Here is a 14,167-nt window from a genome sequence, read left to right on the forward strand (position 1 = left end):
TTGAACTGAATTTTTTTGCAAGAATAGGAAGCTACACAATAAAATAACATGTAATGTCTCTACCCCATAAAGCCTCATAATCCAGTGCTATCCGATTTATTATAACTTCATCAAGCTCTCAATTTACATAAATGCGGCTCAATCCTTCACCCTAATATCACAGAGCTAATGAGTTTGGCAGGTGCGCTAGGTTGTAATTATATGAAGTAGGTTATTAAACAATTTCTTATCACAATTATTCTCTGTCAGATTGAATTATCTTAAATGTAGTTGAGAGGTCTACACTGCTACAATGGGCTTCACACTATTTATCCATGTTTCTGTCCAAAAAACATTCAGCTGTCTGTCTGGGAGGTGTCTGTGTTTTCTGTCTGTTCAAACTAGTGGAACGCAATTACTTGTGTTATGGCACAGTTTAGGTAGCTCTTTGATTCTACTGTTTTGTTCCTCTTCACTGTATTCAGTAAGATAACTATTTCCTAACATCATCATACTCAGTGTGCATGAGTCATCTTTTTTATGTCCCACTTGGGCACTATTTAGATGGCAGACTTGGTAACATGCCACCCTTTGCCACCTATCTTGATTAGAGATTCAGGCTCCAGCTGCAGGAGCAGGAGCAGACTACATTGGTATGGATGTGCATTTCATCTATATTCAGTTTGAGCTCCCACACTGTGAGTGAGTGCACCTCATTGTTTTGTTTTTTCATTTTTTATTTATCAGACAGGATTTGCAGACACTGACAGGCTGGGGTCTTCCTGAGGAACCATTCTACGGTGTGTTAAAGCGTTGTCGCAAAGCTCTCAGAAATCCGCCCAGATACTGGGATCCCCTCCCCTGCATCTCGTAGGCTGTTCTATGGATACGTCTAGAAACAAAATCCCCTTTGCAGGGCATTTGACGGTCATATTCAGATTCAGATTCCACTGGGTTATAAGAGGAATCAGAGTTTTTTTAGTAATGCTGCTCTGAAAATCTTTATCAAATTCATCAAACACAAAGCATTACATCATAAGGACTTAAGTTGAGGCTGTCTATTGCATTGATGCTCAATAAATAGCTCTTATGCATCCACCAGGACTAGATTTGTATTATTGGAAGGGGCTAATTTGACCACTACTAATTTGACCACTAAATCCATTGGATTTTCAAAATTCCTCTAGCTATTTACACATGATCTTTGTTTGAGCTGATCGAAGCGTGTTTCCATGTGTAAACTGAGCAGATTGTGTGTGTTGGTGTGTGTGTGCTCTCCAGGTTGGCCATTCCCTCTGGTGTGGTGGGAAGAGGCGTGCAGGCTGTGATTGACGGGCGATGCCCCGTGAGTGAACCTATGGCAGTGACACAACACAATACAGGTAAGTAGCACAGAACACAACACAGGTGTTTGGGAATCCACTCATCTCACACACCTACAGCAGACCCAATACCTAAGAGCCTTAACCTTACTGGTACAAAAACAAAGTTCTCTAGAGGAAAAACAAAGGTTGATAAATCCTTTAAAGGCCTTTGTTTTTGACTGAGAAAGTCTTGGGAAATGAAGGGTTTAGGTGGAACAAGGTGGTATGAGGCTGGACTGATGATGGTTTTGAGTGCTGGCATGGCGATTGTTGAGCAGCGTAGGGCACGTAGAAGCATGCAGGTTTATGATTTCTCTAAGACCAACACCTGGGTGACCTTAAGAGTGTAAGAGAAGCTCCAGAATGCAGCCAGGGCCCTGCAGCAGCCTCCAAAAAACGTGAAGTCGATCATTCCCTGTCAAGAGAGGGGATAATTAAATTCTTGCACTTTTTCTCATACACAGTATATTTCTGCCCAAGACCTGCTTCTATCTATGATGTAAACACAGCCTCTTGTGAGCTGCTGTCTGATGAAGAGGAACAGATATATCTAGAAATAAGATTAGATTTTTTTGAGTGCATTTGAAATACCCAGCATGCAATACGAATTGTCTTGATCTTATGAAGAAGTAACTCTATTGACCATTTAGCCAATTTATTGAAAGCTAGCCAATGGCACAGTTTGACTGGCCTAGCCAGTTACTGTAAATGTCAATTTGTCAGTAAACTACATTTTTTAATCACGTTTTGGCATGATTATATGTCTCATTTCAAGTAACTAGCTGCATGCTTAAATAGACATTCAATCATATACTTTGCATTGAAACCCAAATAAAAGCATGTTGATAGAAAGGTGTGTGTTGGTCATGTACAGTACCAGTCATAAGTTTGGACACACCTACTCATTCAAGGGCTTTTCTTAATTTTGACTATTTATCTACATTGTAGAATAATAGTGAAGACATCACAACTAAGAAAAGCACATATGGAATCATGTAGTAACCAAAAAAGTGTTAAACAACACATATTTGAGATTTGAGATTCTTCAAAGCACCAAACTTTGCCTTGATAACAGCTTTGCACACTCTTGGCATTCTCTCAACCAACTTCATAAGGAACGCTTTTCCAACAGTCTTGAAGGAGTTCCCACATATGCTGAGCACTTGTTGGATGCTTTTCCTTCAATCTGTGGATGAATCCCAAACCATCAAAATTAGATTTAAGTCGGTGATTGTGGAGGCCAGGTCATTTGATGCAGCACTCCATCACACTCCTTCTTCGTCAAATAGCCCTTACACAACCTGGAGGTTTATTTTGGGTCATTGTCATGTTGAAAAACAAATGATAGTCCCACTAAGTGCAAACCAGATGGGATGGCGTATCGCTGCAGAATGCTGTGGTAGCAATGCTGGTTAAGTGTGCCTTGAATTCTAGATAAATCACAGGCAGTGTCACAAGCAAAGCACCCCCACATTATCATACCTCCTCCTCCATGCTTCATGGTGGAAACCACGCATGTGGAGATCATTTGTTCACCTGACAAAGCCACGGCGGTTGGTACCAAAGATCTCAAATTTGGACTCATTAGACCAAAGGACAGATTTCCACCAGTCTAATGTCCATTGCTCGTGTTTCTTAGTCCAAGCAAGTCTCTTCTTCTTATTGGTGTCCTTTAGTAGTGGTTTCTTTGTAGTAATTCTAACATGAAGGCCTGATTCACAAAGTCTCCTCTGAACAGTTGATGTTGAGATGTGTCTGTTATTGTACTCTGTGAAGCATTTATTTGGCCTGCAATTTCTGAGGTGCAGTTAACTCTAATTAACTTATCATCTGCAGCAGAGGTAACTCTGGGTCTTCCTTTCCAGTGGTGGTCCTCAGGAGAGACGGTGTCATCATAGCGCTTGATGGTTTTAGCGACTGCACTTGAAGAAACTTTCAAAGTTCTTGAAATTTTCCGTATTGACTGAACTTTATGTCTTAAAGTAATGATGGACTGTAGTTTCTCTTTGCTTATTTCAGCTGTTATTTCCATAATATGGACTTGTTTTTTTACCAAATAGGGCTATCTTCTGTGTACCAGCCCTACCTTGTCACAACATCAATACAAATTTAACAAGGCACACCTGTTAATTGAAATGCATTCCAGGTGACTACGTCATGAAGCCGGTTGAGAGAATGCCAAGAGTGTCCAAGCTGTCATCAAGGCAAAGGATGCCTACTTTGAAGAATATCAAATATCAAATATATTTAGATTTGTTTAACACTTTATTTTGGTGACTACATGATTTCATATGTGTTATTTCATAGTTTTGATGCCTTCACTATTATTCTACAATGTAGAAAATAGTCAAAATTAAGAAAATCCCTTGAATGAGTAGGTGTGTCCAAACTTTTGAATGATACTGTATGTTAGAATGGAGTTGTTTTTTAAAACAACAGCTATATACAGTGGGGCAAATAAGTATTTAGTCAGCCACCAATTGTGCAAGTTCTCCCACTTAAAAAGATGAGAGAGAACTGTAATTTTAATCATAGGTGCACTTCAACTATGACAGACAAAATGAGAAAAGAAAATCCAGAAAATCACATTGTAGGATTTTTAATGAATTTATTTGCAAATTATGGTGGAAAATAAGTATTTGGTCACCTACAAACAAGCAAGATTTCTGGCTCTCACAGACCTGTAACTTCTTCTTTAAGATGAACCTCTGTCCTCCACTCGTTACCTGTATTAATGGCACCTGTTTGAACTTGTATAAGTATAAAAGACACCTGTCCACAACCTCAAACAGTCACACTCCAAACTCCACTATGGCCAAGACCAAAGAGCTGTCAAAGGACTCCAGAAACAAAATTTTAGACCTGCACCAGGCTGGGAAGACTGAATCTGCAGCTTGGTTTGAAGAAATCCACTGTGGGAGCAATTATTAGGAAATGGAAGACATACAAGACCACTGATAATCTCCCTCGATCTGGGGCTCCACGCAAGATCTCACCCCGTGGGGTCAAAATGATCACAAGAACGGTGAGGGGGACCTAGTGAATGACCTGCAGAGAGCTGGGACCAAAGTAACAAAGCCTACCATCAGTAACACACTACGCCGCCAGGGACTCAAATCCTGCAGTGCCAGACGTGTCCCCCTGCTTAAGCCAGTACATGTCCAGGCCCATCTGAAGTTTGCTAGAGAGCATTTGGATGATCCAGAAGAAGATTGGGAGAATGTCATATGGTCAGATGAAACCAAAATATAACTTTTTGGTAAAAACTCGTCGTGTTTGGAGGACGAAGAATGCTGAGTTGCATCCAAAGAACACCATACCTACTGTGAAGCATGGGGGTGGAAACATCATGCTTTGGGGCTGTTTTTCTGCAAAGGGACCAGGACGACTGATCCGTGTAAAGGAAAGAATGAATGGGGCCATGTATCGTGAGATTTTGAGTGAAAACCTCCTTCCATCAGCAAGGGCATTGAAGATGAAACATGGCTGGGTCTTTCAGCATGACAATGATCCCAAACACACCACCCGGGCAACGAAGGAGTGGCTTCGTAAGAAGCATTTCAAGGTCCTGGAGTGGCCTAGCCAGTCTCCAGATCTCAACCCCATAGAAAATCTTTGGAGGGAGTTGAAAGTCCGTGTTGCCCAGCAACAGCCCCAAAACATCACTGCTCTAGAGGAGATCTGCATGTAGGAATGGGCCAAAATACCAGCAACCGTGTGTGAAAACCTTTTGAAAACTTACAGAAAACGTTTTGACCTCTGTCATTGCCAACAAAGGGTATATAACAAAGTATTGAGATAAACTTTTGTTATTGACCAAATACTTATTTTCCACAATAATTTGCAAATAAATTCATTAAAAATCCTACAATGTGATTTTCTGGATTTTTTTTCTCATTTTGTCTGTCATAGTTGAAGTGTACCTATGATGAAAATTACAGGCCTCTCTCATCTTTTTAAGTGGGAGAACTTGCACAATTGGTGGCTGACTAAATATTTTTTTGCCCCACTGTATGCATATTAGCCAATACATGTGGCATAGCTTGCACTTATAGCATACCTTGTAATACAATATTCTCTAAAAACAGTTGTACAATGTGCTCTGCAGTAAGATAACCAGAGTTTGATTTATAAACCAGATAAGGTCTCAAATAGCAGCTGCCCAATACCATGGTGGGCCTGCATCATGTTGGATGCATTAGAATATAAGGTATGGAGAATGATAAAGAGCCTGCAGGATTATAGAAACAGCAGATGGGAAATGAATGTCTGAGTTTCAAATACTAAATGTTCAGTGAATGTGAGTATATTTAGTATATTAACTTTCCTACTAACCTTTTAAAAGTTGACGATCCCAAAATCTTGCCAACCCATTCATTATTCTACTGACTGTGACTGAGTGTGAGACACGTTTTCCATAATGTACGTTTCATGCATATACATTCCAACAAAGAACACCGTCACAAACAGTGTTTCACAGAGACAAATAGCAAGTGTGGTGTCTCAGGCAGTATTTGAAGTATCTAAATATAGTTTAACTTCTCAATCAATGTATAACAAGTGTCTAGGAGGGCACAATCTTATAATGTTGCTGTCCATAAATGAGAGCTTCAGGAATGGGCAACTTTGATAGGGGTGGGGCCCACAAATGAGGGGCTGCAGTTGCTCGCAGGCCTGCGTACACACACACACACACACACACACACACACACACACACACACACACACACACACTGCGACCAAAACATTTTAGTGACCCCCCTCTTGAAAGAGGAGATCTTTCATTTATTTTCTGTGCAATTCTAAACATTTTGCCATGCAGTGCATAGAAAATGTTGCTATTTTGTAACTAATTTCAAGCAATTCCACAAATGTTGCTATTGGGTGGAGAGAAATGTTTGCAGTTTTGAATATAATATCTGAGTGAGACTGACTAACAAAATCAATGTGGGCCCCTCGGCCGGTAATTCGATCATGATAATAGGTTTAGATACCTGGCTGCTAAATTAACTTAGAAATCTAAAAAATGACATGGGCTAATTGACTGACTATCAGTGACTGACATTTAAAAAAAAGGTGCAATACAAATTGATCTCTGATGGAGACTGTCGAACGGTCATCAATGCATGCTTCAGTATTGCCCCTTCTCTTTAGGAGTATGTGTGTGCCCTGGCCCCATAGGCATATCGAAAGGATCCCACCCTGGTCACCAATGTAGCTGACCGAGAGAGACAAGTCCCTTAGAAGAATGCAGTCTAAATATTGTGTGGTCCAAAGACGAGAACTATCATCTATGGCATAAGCCTGGGCTCCTGACAGGGACTTGTTAAACTAATTCCACATTGAATTTAGTCTTTGAGATGCTCAAAAAAGCATGTGTATCTGTAGTTGGTGTTTCTTCAACTTTAAAATGCACTAGACTGTGTAAGACAAAACCAACAAAGAAAAGACAACAGGCAAATGCATGTGGTCCCAATGTCTAAATACTGATGGCAGGGCTAGTTCAACCTGCAGCAGGATGGTTCTCCTCACAGGTGAGTGAATCAGTCCATGATTGGTTAATAGCACTGTGTTTGAGCTCTGAGCGCAGGACACATGAGAGTTGAATAGACCATGTGAGACAAAAGTGAGAGACAAGAATGAGTAACATAAATAATCACAGAAAAGGAATGTAGTTTGTGAGCTAGAAAATGATCCTGACAGATTCCAGCTCCAACTATCCTACTCCAACTATTAATGTAGCACTTTACATTTTTCAGTATGAATTAAATGTATGGGTTCTGCCCCGATGACTGTATTAGATTTAGACTACATGTCATATCGATTTTTGTTGACTTAAATTATTGCATGGAATTAACAACTCCTTGTCCCGGAATGACATGCTAGCTAGGGATAAAGCTATTTGCTCCGGATCTACTTGTTGCAACTAGCTAGCTCACTAGCAAGCTTGCTAAATCACTACGGTTGCTGTGTTATAAGTTGAGGCATTTTATAGCTTGCATTGATGGGATCATGTTTCCATAACTAAATAGATTGGAAAGAGCTAAAAGACTTACCTGATAGCAACTTGTCAGACGGAGATCTCTCTTAAGATTTGTCACCAGCTGTCTATATAAGGTGATTGGCAACGTGATCAGCAGAGATATTACCAAATCAAATCTTATTTGTCACATGCACCAAATACAACAGGTATAGAGACCTTACAGTGAAATGCTTAGTTACAAGTCCTAATCAACATTGCAGTTATATATAAAAACTTTAAAAAATATAATAATATAATAAGAAATACAAGTAACAAATAATTCAATAGCGGCAGTAAAATAACAATAGCAAGGCTATATACAGGCCATACCGGTACAGAGTCAACGTGCGGGGGCACAGGTTAGTTGAGGTAATTGAGGTAATATATACATTTAGGTAGAGTTATTAAAGTGACTATACATAGATAATAACAGAGAATAGCATCAGCGTGAAAAGAGGGGGGGGGGGGGGGGGCAATGCAAATAGTCTGCGTAGCCATTTGATTAGATGTTCAGGAGTCTTGTGGCTTGGGGGTAAACACTGTTTAGAAGCATCTTGGACCTAGACTTGGCGCTCCTGTACCGCTTGCCATGCGGTAGCAGAGAGAACAGTCTATGACTAGGGTCGCTGAAGTCTGACAATTTTTAGGGCCTTCCACTGACACCGCCTGGTATAGAGGTCCTGGATGGCAGGAATTTTCGCCCCAGTGATGTATTGGGCCATACACACTACCTTCTGTAGTGCTTTGCAGTCGGAGGCCAAGCAGTTGCCATACCAGTGATGCTCTTGATTAACCTTTTGAGGATCTGAGGACCCATGACAAATCTTTTCCATCTCCTGAGGGGGAATAGGTTTTGTCGTGCCCCCTTCACGACTGTCTTGGTGTGCTTGGACCACGTTAGTTTCTTTTGCGATGTGGACACCAACCAACTTGAAGCTCTCAACCTGCTCAACTACAGTCCTGTCGATGAGAATGGTGGCGTGCTCAGTCCTCCTTTTCCTGTAGTCCACAATCATCTCCTTTGTCTTGATCGCTTTGAGGGAGAGGTTGCTATCTTGGCACCACACGGCCAGGTCTCTGACCTCTTCCCTACAGGCTGTCTCTTGGTTGTCGGTGATCATCGGCAAACTTAATGATGATGTTGGGGTCGTGCCTGGCCATACATGAGTGAACAGGGAGTACATGAGAGGACTGAGCACGTACCCCTGATGGGCCCCCAGTGTTGAGGATCAGCGTGGCGGATGTATTGTTACCTACCCTTACCACCTGGGGATGGCACATCAGGAAGTCCAGGATCCAGTTGCAGAGGGAGGTGTTTTGTCTCAGGGTCCTTAGCTTAGTGATGACCTTTGATGGCACTATGGTGTTGAACACTGAGCTGTAGTCAATGAATAGCACTCTCACATTCCTTTTGTCCAGGTGGGAAAGGGTAGTGTGGAGTGCAATAGAGATTGCATCATCTGTGGATCTATTAGGATCTATTAGGGCAGTTGGTGTGAGCCATGACCAGCATTTCAAAGCACTTAATGGCTACAAACGTGAGTGCTACCAGTCAGTAGTCATTTAGGCAGGTTAGCTTGGTGTTCTTGGGTACAAGGACTATGGTGGTCTGTTTGAAACATGTTGGTATTACAGACTCAGACAGGGAGAGGTTGAAATTGTCAGTGAAGACACAAGCCAATTGGTCAGCGCATGCTCGCAGTACACGTCCTGGTAATCCATCTTGCTCTGTGTCCTTGTGAATGTCGACCTGTTTAAAGGTCTTACTCACATCGGATGTGGAGAGCGTGATCACACAGTCTTCCGGAACAGCTGATGCTTTCATGCATGTTTCAGTGTTACTTGCCTCGAAGAAAGCATAGAAGTAATTTAGCTCGTCTGGTAGGCTCGTGTCACTGGGCAGCTCTCGGCTGTGCTGTCCTTTGTAGTCTGTAATAGTTTGCAAGACCTGCCACATCCGACGAGCGTCGGAGCCGGTGTCGTATGATTCGATCTTAGTCCTGTATTGACGTTTTGCCTGTTTGGTGGTTCGTCGGAGGGCATAGCGAGATTTCTTATAAGCTTCCAGGTTTGAGTCCCGCTCCTTGAAAGTGGCAGCTCTACCCTTTAGCTCAGTGCGGATGTTGTCTGTAATCCATGGCTTCTGGTTGGGGTATGTACATACAGTCACTGTGAGGACAATGTCATCGATGCACTTATTGATGAAGCCAGTGACTGATGTTGTGTACTCCTCAATGCCACTGGAAGAATCCCAGAATTTATTCCAGACTGTGCTAGCGAATCAGTCCTGTAGCTTAGCATCTGCTTCATCTGACCACTTTTTTACAGACCAAGTCACTGGTGCTTCCTGCTTTAAAATGTGCTTGTAAGCAGGAATCAGGAGGATAGAATTATGGTCAGATTTTCCAAATGGAGGGCGAGGGAGAGCTTTGTACGCATCTCTGTGTGTGGAGTAAATGTTGTCTAGAGTTTTTTTTCCCCTGGATGCACATTTAACATGCTAGTGGAAATTTGGTAGAACGAATTTAAGTTTACCTGCATTAAATTCCCCGGCCACTAGGAGCGCCGCCTCTGGATGAGTGTTTTCCTGTTTGCTTATACAGCTCATTGAGTGCAGTCTTAGTGCCAGGTTCAGCCTGTGTTGGTATGTGGACAGCTACGAAGAATACAGATGAAAACTCTCTAGGTAGATAGTGTGGTCTAGAGCTTATTATGAGATACTATACCTTAGGTGAGCAAAACCTTGAAACTTCCTTAGATATCATGCACCAGCTGTCGTTTACAAATATACATAGACTGCCCTTGTCTTACCAGAGGCTGCTGTTCTATCCTGCCAATACAGTGTCAAACTCTGCAGCTGTATGATGTTCATGTCATCGTTCAGCCACGACTCAGTGAAAAACAAGATATTACCGTTTTTAATGTCCCGTTGGTAGTTTAATCTTGCTCGTTGGTCTTCAATTTTATTTTCCAATGATTGCATGTTTGCCAATAGAACGGATGGCAGTGGGGTTTTACTTGCTCGCCTACGAATTCTCAGAAGGCAGCCCGAACTCCGCCCCCCTTTTTTCCGTCTTCTCTTCACGCAAATGACAGGGATTTGGGCCTGTTCCCAGGAAAGCAGTACATCCTTCAAGTCGGACTTGTCGGAGTCATTAAAGGAAAAAGCTTCTTCCAGTTCGTGGTGAGTAATCACTGTTCTGATGTCCATAAGTTTTTTTTTCGGTCATAAGAGATTATGTACAAAACATGTAAAAAAATAAGTTACAAGGCAAAAAAACAATGGCTGGTACACAAGTTGTGATTGGTTTACAGTTTAGTACTCGGCTGCATGTGCCTGTCTAGATAGTGAACATCACAGTATGTGTTTTGAAAAGAATTGCAAGAATTTACATTGCCAACAAATGGAAATGTGTTCAGAATAAATAAATATACAGAATATGTAAAAACGAGCTCCTCCTTAGACAGAGATTGATCATCTAGAAAACTAAAGCAGATAGCTTGCTATGTATGGCCCACCACCTAGGGAAATATGTTTAAGATTTAAAAATGTCTCTTGCCTTGCTAGCCAACTACAAAGCCAGAGGTCTTCAAAAGTTGTGTGTCCCTCCCTACTGCACATGCCTTGCCAGAACGATTTGTTTCATTTCCACAGAAAAACATGAATAAATGTTTTATTATGCATTTTTATCTCTTCAAGTAAATAGAAAACAGCGGGAGGAATCTCAATCTCAAACCCTAATTTCGTTAAACTTTAAAGTAAAATCTGGTGCTGCTGAATCAAAGTTGTCCAATTGTTGTTACTTTATAAAAGTAAAGGAAAAGTCTTATTGCTTGAGTAAAAAATACAATTTTTCTATATCTTTTTGACAGCAATAGTTTTTGTCTGTTTTTGAAATGGGCTATTTCCTGGCTTCTGTTGTGAACACAGCTGGAGTTGCCTAGATCCATGGTGTGAGAAGGAGGCACATCCTCCACCTCTCTGACCCAGTCACCACAGGTAGCCCTGCTTTATGTTGCTCAGTAATGCTTCCTTCTAGATGGAGAGGATGATAAGATTCGACCTCTAGATGTGGGGATACTGTTACTTTTGATAATGAGAGGTAACAGAGGGGCCGTAAATGGGGGTATTCTCAATGGCAGCCATTTTTTTTATATCTGCCATAGCCTAATGCCAACTATGCCTAGCTGTGTCCTGTGTTTTTCATACAGACCAAATCCATCAACCAACGATGGGGGTAAAAACAATGTAGTGGACCATGCTGCAGGGGAGGATACATGTTTCAGTCTTGTTTTATTACACCTGTCTTGTCGCCAGTGAAAGGTGATATGTCCTCTTATTCTGAGTCGGGCAGGGTGGAAAGAGGAGATGAAGGATGTCAGAATCCCCCTATATCCGTGAAATTATATACAGTGCACGGAGGAATCCGTAGAATTTCATGGGCATTTCTAATATTGATGCACTCTGCTTCAGTGGAAACTCTTTGTGGAGCCGGAGAGAAGGGCAGTGACTGAGAAAGTAAAGTACATCAAATCCTCTCCTGCAGAAAATCCTCTCCTGTTAAAGAGATCCGCAATTCATTCCAATAAAACACCCCCCCCCCCGTCCCTTTAAAATAAAACTGTTAATGATTGCTTCAAAAGATTTTTCAGAGGGTAAAAGTGAATGCCCTAAAACATCATATAATGTACATCAAATCTATTTACGTGCACAGATTGTAGGATTTTGGGCTATTTGCCTTTAGACTGAAAATCCACTTTCAGGGAAAGAAAAGTACAGGGTTAGAATATTTAACTTTATATTAGTCATGCAATTCAAGTAATAGCTCCTAAACAATAATGACTTAGCTAAAGCCTTGCATAATCCAACAAGAATAGATTTGACCACAGTGTGTTTGTTGACTTCAAATATTACTTTGAATAAACAACTCCTTGTCACGGAATGACGTGCAGCTAGTGATAAAGCTATCTGCTCCAGATCTACTTGATCTAGAGATCCTTATTTATTCTCTATGTTTGGTTAGGTCAGGGTGCGACTCGGTTGGGAAAAATTTTATTTTTCTTTGTTGGTTTGGTTCCCAATCAGAGGCAGCTGTCTATTGTTGTCTCTGATTGGGGATCATATATAAGTTGTGATTTTCCGTTTGGGTTTGGTGGGGTGTTATTTTCTGTTTAGTGTCTGTGCCTGACGGAACTGTTCGCGTTCGTTTTTGGATTTGTTATTTTTGTTTGAGTGTTTCTTGTAAATAAATATCATGAACACTTTTACACGCTGTGTTTTGGTCCACTCTTCCTTCCACCGACAACGAGCGTTACACTACTTACATTTCTAAGGTTGCTGTGTTCTAAATTGGGAGTCCTTTTATAGCTTGCATTGATGGTGTCATGTTTCTATAACTAAATAGTTTGATTAGAAATAACTTTAACTTACCTGATAACAATTTGTCAGACGGAGATCTCTCTTGAGATGTCACCAGCTGTCTAGATAATGTGATTGGAAACGTGATCAGTAGAGATAGTACCATGGCTGGTACAAAAGTTATGATTTGTTTACAGTTTAGTACCCGGCTGCGTTAGCGTGTCCAGCTAGTGAACATTAAAGTTTAAAGTATATATTTTGAGAAAAATGCCTTGCCACTGTCCCAGTAGCTTGTTTCTGGTCTAAAATTGACCTTAGAAATAGCATTGTTGGGAGATCTGGAGAGACCTGGTCAGTCAATTACTAATACTCGTAGTAAAAGTATCTTCAACTCGCAAACTAGCTAGCCATTTCACATCACATCGTTACACCAGCCTAATCTCAGGAGTTGATAGGGTTGAAGTCATAAACAGCAGAGCTGCTAGCATAACGCACAAAAGTGCTGTTTGAATGAATGCTTATGAGCCTGCTGGTGCCTACCATCGCTCAGTCAGATTGCTCTATCAAATCATAGACTTAATTATAACATAATAACACACAGAAATGCGAGCCTTAGGTCATTAATATGGTCCAATCCGGAAACTATCATCTCGAAAACAAGACGTTAATTATTTCAGTGAAATAAGTATTTTATCTATCGGGTGGCATCCATTAGTCTAAATATTCCTGTTACATTGCACAACCTTCAATGTTATGTCATAATTACGTAAAATTCTGGCAAATTAATTTGCAATGAGCCAGGCGGCATATACCCTGACCCTGCGTGCAATGAACACAAGAGAAGTGACACAATTTCACTTGGTTAATATTGCCTGCTAACCTGGATTTCTTTTAGCTAAATATGCAGGTTTAAAAATATATACTTCTGTGTATTGATTTTAAGAAAGGCATTGGTGTTTATGGTTAGGTACACGTTGGAGCAACGACAGTCCTTTTTCGCGAATGCGCACTGTATCGATTATATGCAATGCAGGACACGCTAGATAAACGAGTAATATCATCAACCATGTGTAGTTATAACTAGTGATTATGATTGATTAAGTGTAATGCTAGCTAGCACCTTACCTTGGTTTCTTACTGCATTCGCGTAACAGGCGGGCTCCTCGTGAGGCAGGTGGTTAGAGCGTTGGACTAGTTAACCATAAGGTTGCAAGATTGAATCCGTGAGCTGACAAGGTAAAATCTGTCATTCTGCCCCTGAACAAGGCAGTTAACCCACCGTTCCTAGGCCGTCATTGAAAATAAGAATGTGTTCTTAACTGACTTGCCTAGTTAAGAGAGAGGGATGCTATGTTAGCTAGCTGGCTATCCAACACTGGAACTCTTCCAAGTCAAGGCAAGCTTTTGGTTTTATGAATGTATTGCCACTGGGGCCCACCGGTG

The 14,167-nt window shown here is 41.2% G+C and overlaps 1 protein-coding gene across 1 annotated transcript in view; it reads left to right on the forward strand.

Moving 5' to 3' along the window:
* Positions 1-1,266: 1,266 nt before the first annotated feature.
* LOC139415293 (leucine-rich repeat and fibronectin type-III domain-containing protein 2-like) overlaps positions 1,267-14,167 on the forward strand; it is a 65,567-nt gene continuing 52,666 nt past the window's right edge. Inside the window, exon 1 of the mRNA XM_071163313.1 lies at positions 1,267-1,361. The gene's annotated coding sequence lies outside the window, so the exon portion shown is untranslated. The remainder of the gene's footprint in view (positions 1,362-14,167) is intronic.

The sequence above is a fragment of the Oncorhynchus clarkii genome, chromosome 8 (genome assembly GCF_045791955.1).
Source record: "Oncorhynchus clarkii lewisi isolate Uvic-CL-2024 chromosome 8, UVic_Ocla_1.0, whole genome shotgun sequence".
NCBI classification, from domain to species: Eukaryota; Metazoa; Chordata; class Actinopteri; order Salmoniformes; family Salmonidae; genus Oncorhynchus; species Oncorhynchus clarkii.